Source organism: Cibotium barometz, chromosome 15 (genome assembly GCF_041138505.1).
Source record: "Cibotium barometz isolate CiBa-2024 chromosome 15, ASM4113850v1, whole genome shotgun sequence".
Classification (NCBI taxonomy): Eukaryota; Viridiplantae; Streptophyta; class Polypodiopsida; order Cyatheales; family Cibotiaceae; genus Cibotium; species Cibotium barometz.
In genome coordinates, this window is record NC_141060.1 from 15,069,197 (window position 1) to 15,077,584 (window position 8,388).

Sequence of the window (8,388 nt, forward strand, 5' to 3'; positions counted from 1 at the left end):
GAAAAGTGCACCCTTTGACCACTCTTACACCTCTCTTACAAACCCATGGTTTTTGCTTACATGGCGGGCTCCTATTTGTCAAAAAGTTAAACGTTTCCATAACCTCATGGCAAATTAAAGGGCCCAAAAAGACTCCATTGAGTTCCTAATGAGAATGCATAAAAGATTAACTTTGTGTATGTGAAAAGGTTTGATAGAACCATACTTGTGTCTGTGTAAACTACAACCAAGCTTGCTGCCGATATCGTTCATTTATAATGGATAGCAGATTGGCCACATTGCGATCTTGTGAATGGGTCGATTGACATTGCTACTACATACATGCATAGGAAACAAAACACAATTGATCTAACCCAAGACATACTTAAAGCTTAGACAGAGAATAAAACATGTGATATTAGAACATGGTTAAGACCTCCTACAATACTCCTTAGACAAGCAGGGTGGATAGTGCCCCTTTTGGATGATATCTTCTGAGTACTTTCCACACGCTCCCCACTATTAAAGCCAAAGGCAACTCCTCTTTTGCAAGATAAGGATAGTGAGAAGATCGAGGGCTCCCCCTCCACTATAACCACCTACTTGGCGGATAACCACTCCTAACCTGACATAAACAGTATTCTAGATGGCATATAACAATCCCCCATATCTCTATGCATAAGTCCATTTCCTAAAATCGGCACCCAAGGGTGCAATAAACATGAGGTTGAATGAATAAGGCCACTTACCTCGCATATGTCAAGCCAACCAAGAGAAAACAACAACACAAGCTTAGACAAAAAAATACAACCTGTGATATTAGGACATTGTTACATACAATACTACTTAGACAAGCAAGGTGGATAGTGCCCCTTTCGAATGATAGCTTCTGAGGACTTTCCACACGCTCCCCACTATTAAAGCCAAAGGAAACTCCTATTTCGCAAGAGAAGGATAGTGAGAAGATCGAGGGCTCCCCCTCCACTATAACCACCTACTTGCGGATAACCACTCCTAGCTTGACATAAGCAGCATTCTAGATGGCATATAACAATGTCCCATATCTCTATGCATAGGTCGTATGCATAAGCCATATGTATACGGCATATGGCCTATGCATAAGGCCATATGCATAGGCCGTATGCCATATACATAGGCCTTATGCATAAGCCGTATGTAAAGGCCTATGCATACGGCATACGACCGTACGCATAGGCCCTATGCATACGGTAAATAGTACACATAATTGCTATGTATGTAGGTACATATCCTTAAAGGAGATAGATCTTACATCCATTGAGATGGCTTGTCTCAATCATTATTGAGGCACTGTGTATGATCAAGGACAACTTACCTCGAACAATTCTCACTAGGCAATTGCATCTTGTGGTGCATTTGGTTGATGAAGTGGCGTTGTGTGGCCTTGTTCATGTTCGATGGATGTTTTTCCTTGAAAGGTTCATGAAAACCTTGAAGGACTTTGTGAGACAAAGAGCAAGGCCAGAAGCAAGCATGGGAGAGGGATTGTTGATGCAAAAGTCTCTTGTGTATATCTCAAAACATATATCTTGCATAGATCCTTCCATGCCACGATTATGGAGCAATGAGGAGGATGACCGACTAATCACTAATGTGCCTCAAGCAAAAGGAAGGCAAAGAAGACTGGATGAAGCATTACGCCACAAGGTGAATACATTCTATATTCTAAGTAGTCCCATCATGGAGAAGTGGATTGGGAGATTCAAGGATGTAATGAATAGACAAAAGGATGAGAGAAGAGCTTTTAAAAGAGCAAATAGACACTTGCCATTCCCACCTAGCTTGGAACCTCTACCAAATGTGATCAATATAGAATGGCTTCGTATGGCAATATCGATGGCATCACAAAATGGAGAGATGATTACAAGAGAAGAGCATGCAAGAGGATGTGACCCTCAAGTAAGTACATTCTTCATCTCTATCTCACGTATATACCTTGTTTAATGCACTATATATACTAAATGTCATGCTTTTGTTTAATGTTAGTACAAACTATATAATGCAATATGGTTAGAGGGAAGTCACTTTCACATGGAGCGTGTGGATTCTAAAAGAAACACATTTGATTATGGTGTGATGGCAACTTTTGAGCAAAAAAGTCAAGCCACTAGACATGATACCAATGTCATAGAGGACAATCTTGAGTATTGTGGAACTATTGAGAATATTCTTGAGGTTGGATTTAGAGAATTTAGTCTATTCATCTTTGATGTCAAATGGTTCAAGGTGATATATAGAGGTGCTCAAGCTACCGTGATGATGAAGAAACATCCAAGTGTGTTCTTCCAAATTAATTCCACCAAGTTTTGGAATGACGAGAAAGATACCGTCGTACTACCTCAACACTGTCAATAGGTTAGTAACCCAACCAATCCCAAATTAAATCTTGATGTAGTATAATAAAAGTGTAACCCCTTTGCTTTGTGATATTAGGTTATGTTTCACGGCGGCGATCGAATTGATCCAAAGTGGGTGGTATGTTATACAAGTTTTCCCTCGTTCAAAACATATCTTTCAAGATCAAGGTGTGGAGGCCGAATCTCTGGATGAGGTGCAAGTACTACCTCAAATTGGCTCATTGGAAGAAGACAATGAAGAAAACATTTTGGACGGGGACAATGAAGAGAATGAGGAACATCAATTGGAAGAAGATGATGAGTCACCTATCAATCATGAGAATGCTTCATTGGATCATGATAGTGATATTGATATTGATATGGAACCCCATCTTTTCATTGAGCTTCCATTAGATATAGACAATATAGACATTGATGAAGCAACACATATGGATTTATTACAAGATGGGATAGATTCATGATCTTGACATTGTTTCGCTTCTCAAAAGTTTTCAACTATCTTTTTTTTAATGCTCGTGAAACATGGCTCTAAGGGTTTCAATGCATGATTTTTTAAAACTATATATCATTTTTTGTGTGCATGTGATGTATTTTCAAAATTTAGCATCCATTAACTCTCTAGAATTTCATGCAACAAAAATAACAACATAATTTCACTGCTATCTTCTATGTTCAGCAGTGAAATTTTGCTGCTATAAAAGCACTGCTCAGCAGCAAATCTTCGTAGCTATAAACGCTATGGAGCAGTGAACGGAATCCCCGACATCCCGAAAAAAAAGCGCTGCTGAAACACTGCTAGAAAACGTTGTTGCACCCCCGACGTGTTGTAGTGAATGAGAGAGTAATATGCAGAGTCTATTATAGACAACCAATTTGGGTCTACATTAACTTAATGATATGCTAATTTCACACATAAAATGCAGCTCAAGCTTCTCTATAATGGACTCCTAGCTTCCATCTCTTTCTTTCTTAATTTTCTCCAATCTTACCTAGCCACACGCAGTCAATTCACTTAAAGTGTCCACACATATTGGCCATGTGTTGGTTGTTATTGATAAAATACACACACTTAGCTATTATTCTAATGTCCAAGATCATGGTCACATTCAATGCTATTACTTAGTTCCATTTGATGTGCATAATGCCATGTGTCATGTAGGGGTGTCTGTGCCATGTTTAAGCTTGTTTGATGTCTTAACACTCTTTACCACTCCCGCTCAAGATCATGGACACCAATCATATCTTTAAAATTCTCAAACTTATCTACACCTAATGGCTTAGTGAATATGTCATTCACTTGCATGTTTAAATTGATATAAGCCAAGTCAACCTCTCCTCCTAAAGGACCTTCTCCTTGATATATAGTGATAATGATCTCATATCATAAGAGATTCCAATTCAATCTCCCTATGTAACCATAAACATCAATTTTCTTGCCACCCTCATAAATGTTGTGTGATGTTGAAATGAACCCAAATTAGTGATTGCAAGAAATAGCATATTGAGAACAAATAGAACAAAGGAATACTAAAGAAAAAATATTGGGTCCAATTTGCCTCCACACGAGTGGGCCCACAGTACTTCCTCTTAGGGTACGTAAATATATTTCTTGGGATAGTTTTTGGGGCTCAAAATGGTGTGCTTTACAAATATGTATTCTTTGAGAATAGGTTACTTTAAAAGTAGTTTAGTTTAAAATTAGCTTTCTTGAGTGTGCAAGCTAGTTTTCTTAAAAAAATAGATGTGAGCCTTGAACCATATAAACATGTACATATCTTGAAAAATCAAATATGCACAAGGGGTTGGTAGCAAGATCAAGGTTCCCCACTCTTTGCTTTTAAGCATCCTCTCAGGATAGCATGAAAACCAGACATTTTTTCACATTTGAGGGCTTATATGATATCGTTACGTTTGGAGTTATGGGGCAAGGCTTTAGGGTAACATCAAACACACCGTAAGGACTCAAATGGTACAAATTTTTTAGAAATCTAAGTTTTTCTAGTCTTTGTTTTCTTTTGTAAAGTGACTTGGAGTAGGCTATGTTGCACCTTGATGCAACAGTATAGTGACTTGGGTTAGGCTATGTTGCACCTTGATGCAACAGTATATAGTGTTTTGGATAAAAGCTAATAACTTTTACATCCTAGCCCTATTGAGTGTGCCACTTTGCACAACACTTGCTAACTATGGATGGACCTTAACTTGATTTATTTAGTATTTTTTGGATTGTTATGCTATTTTTTTCCCACATAATTAAGGCAATAAATAGACACATTTTTGTACAGTGAAAAGATCTTACCAGATCTATAACTCACTTTAAAAGATCCAATAATCAAATCTTAAATCAAGGTGAGTAAAATAAGGTTGTATAATTAAATTACAAATTTAACGGTTGGATTTCTATAGATCTTCTTTATTAAATTACATCAAACTATTAGAGAGTCTCTAAAAGTAGAATAAATAAATTGTAAAAATTGTAATACTAACTTAATCCACCGAATTCTCACTTATGTTAAAGTCTTAGTTGTGATGAATTCACCATTTTTTTTAAAACTCAACTTGAGTAAGGGAAGCCCAAGTTTCAACCATATCAATGAGACTTCCCGACTTTGTCCACCCTAATGGCATAGCTAGGCTTGGTGAATTAGATATTGTAATTTATCAAGCCTAAAAAATCATGACTTGTGTCACCAATTTTAGGTGTGTGGATTAGTCTTACATGTCCATGCCACATCATATTGGGGAGAGTCAACCTAGGCACTTGGCCACCAAATCCCACCTTGTGATGCCATCTCACCTTGCCACCTCAATATGGTCAATGTGGTTGACTTTGCCACCTTGCATGATGCCACCTCATCTCACATTGCACCACATAAGCATGGTCAAACAAATTGACTTTGCCACCTTGCATGCCACCTCATCTCACCCGGCCACATAAGCATGGTCAAATGTAAGTTGACTTTGCCACCTTGAACTCCCTTGTGCCCATGTGGACCTGCCACATCACCAATCGGTGTTACCATGTCATAATTGGAATATTTTTAAATAACCAAAAACATAATTAAACTGCAGCTATATGCTGGAGCTCATCAACCACGCGTCACCGTGATTAGTTTCATCAGAGAAAGGCGCTACCTCACATCGGCAAGGGAGGGCCCTCTCGCTCTCCACAAGGCAGACCTCGCCACCTGTAATGCATCTAAATTGCTCGGTGCTGGAGTGAGTGGTGCGCTAGGTGGAGGCTGTGTTATGGGCAGCTCGAGAGTGTGCTGGGGGGCCTATACAACCATAAAAAAGAGGATTTTAACTACTATACACACTGCAAGTGCTACAAATACTATACACAAATACATTAGTGATAAGAAATCTAACCAACTCCTCGGTCACGTAGGGCTCACTGTTGCTCTAGCCAAGTATGCAAGGAGCCTACATCACATAGGGGGTGAAGGGACTCAAGAAGTCTCTCCACGTTAGCGACGAGAGCCATGATGGGTGTATGATCCTGGCGTCCCTTAGGAGAGCTCTCAAATGCATCTCTAGCAACTCCATGAGCTCCGCTATGGTACTAGGAGGCAGATCACGAGCCATGTGACCCACCACTATGGTTAAGGAGCAAAAATCGTGTGTGTGGAACTACAACACGTCGGGGGCATAGCAGCGTTTATTTTGTCAGGATGTTGGGGATTCCACTTATTTCGCTGCCCCATAAAACGAAATAGTGCTGCCCCCAGCAACGTGCTCAGCAACGCCTGCTGCTGCAGTAGCGAAATTTTATTGCTATTCTGTAATTTCGTTGCTAGACAATGAAAATAGCATCGAAATTGCATTGCTATTTTCACTGCAAAAAATTTCAAAGAGTTGTTGGATGCTGAATTTAAGTTATACATGTCACATACACACACTTATAGTTTTAAAAAAACATTCATCAGAACCCTTGAAGCCATGTTTCGAGCAAAAAAAAAAAAGAGTTGAAAACTTTTGAGAAGGGAAACAATGTGAAGATAATGAATCTATCCCATCTTGTAATAAATCCATATATGTTGCTTCATCAATGCCTATATCTAATGGAAGCTCAATGAAAAGATGGGGTTCGATATCAATATCACTATCATGATCCAATGAAGCATTGTCATGATTGATAGGTGACTCATCATCTTATTTGGATTGATATTCCTCATGCTCTTGATCGCCCCCCCCCCCCCAAAATGTTCTCTTATCGTCTTCTTCCAATGAGCCAATTCCAGGTACCTCATCCATAGATTCGACCTCCACATCTTGATCTTGAAGATATGTTTTGAATGAGGGGAAACTTGTGTAACATACCACCACTTTGGATCAATTTGATCGGCGTGAAACACAACCTAATATCACAAAGCAAAGGGGTTATACTTTTATTATACTACATTAAGATTTATTTTGGGATTGGTTGGGTCACTAACTTGTTGATAGTGTTGAGGTAGTATGAAAGTATCTTTCTCATCATTCCAAAACTTGGTGGAATCAATTTGAAAGAACCCATTTGGATGTTTCTTCACGGTTGCTTGGGCATCTCTATATATCACCATGAACCATTTGATATCAAAGATGAATAGACTAAATGCTCTAAATCCAACCTCAAGAATATCTTGAATAGTTCCACATTATTCAAGATTGTACTCTAAGACATTGGTATCATGTCTAGTAGCTCGACTTTCTTTCTCAAAAGTTTCCATCACACCACAATCAAATGTGTTTCTTTCGGAATCCACACGCTCCATGCAAAAGTGCCTTCCCTCTGACCATATTGCATTAAACAAGGTATATACATGAGACAGAGATGAAGAATATACTTACTTGAGGGCCACATCCTCTTGCATACTCATGCTCTTCTCTTGTGATCATCTCTCCATTTTACGATGCCATCAATATTGCCATATAAAGCCATTCTATATTGATCACATTTGGTAGAGGTTCCAAGCTGTGGGTGGGAATGGCCAGCGTCTATTTGCTCTTCTGAAAGCTCTTCTCTCATCCTTTCATCGCTTGATTGTATCCTTGTATCTCCCAATCTACTTCTCCATGATGGGACTATTTAGAATGTAGAATGTATTCACCTTGTGGTGTAATGCTTCATCTAGTCTTCGTTGCCTTCCTTTTCTCTGAGAGGCACATTAGTGATTAGTCGGTCATCCTCCTCATTGCTCCACAATCGTGGCATGGAAGGATCTATGCGAGATAGATGTTTTTAGATATACACAAGAGACTCTTGCTTCAACCATTCCTCTGCCATGCTTGCTTTTGGCCTTACTCTTTATCTCACAAAGTCCTTTAAGGTTTTCATGAATCTTTTCAAGGAAAAACATCCATCAAACATGAACAACACCACACAGCACCACTGTATCAACGAAATGCACCACAAGATGCAATTGGCTAGTGCGAATTACTATAGGAAAGTTATCCTCAATTATGCACATTGCCTCAATAGCATTGATATGAGAGTCATCTCAACGGATGTAGGATCTATCTCCTTTAAGGATATGTACCTACATACATAGCAATCATATGTACTATTTACCAATACATAACTTGTAAGCATATGAGAATACCAAATATGAAATATAACTTAGCTAGTGAATTAAAGAGAAGATTCATACCTCACCAAGCTTTCTATTTTCTAAATAGCCACTCTCACCTTCTTGTCTCCACAACCAACTAAAGAAATTGGAAGAATAAACTATGCATAGAAAAAAATTGAAGTTAGTATATGAACCTACAAATTATGTACCATAAAGAGAAAATGAATAAGCGAATATTTATATACCTGTAATATCCTCCATCAATCATGTGTCTTGTGGCCATATAATTGTACCTCTCCTTTCTTTTTGGTCTTTATGAAGGAACCCTTCAATGAATGCATTACTCCCATTGGTGTATGAGAAGAGGCAATCACACTTTTTACCTGATTGTGCTCCTTCTTAGTTAATACCCATGGTGCCTTTGGTAGTACCATGTTGCCACTCTCACTTTCAATTGG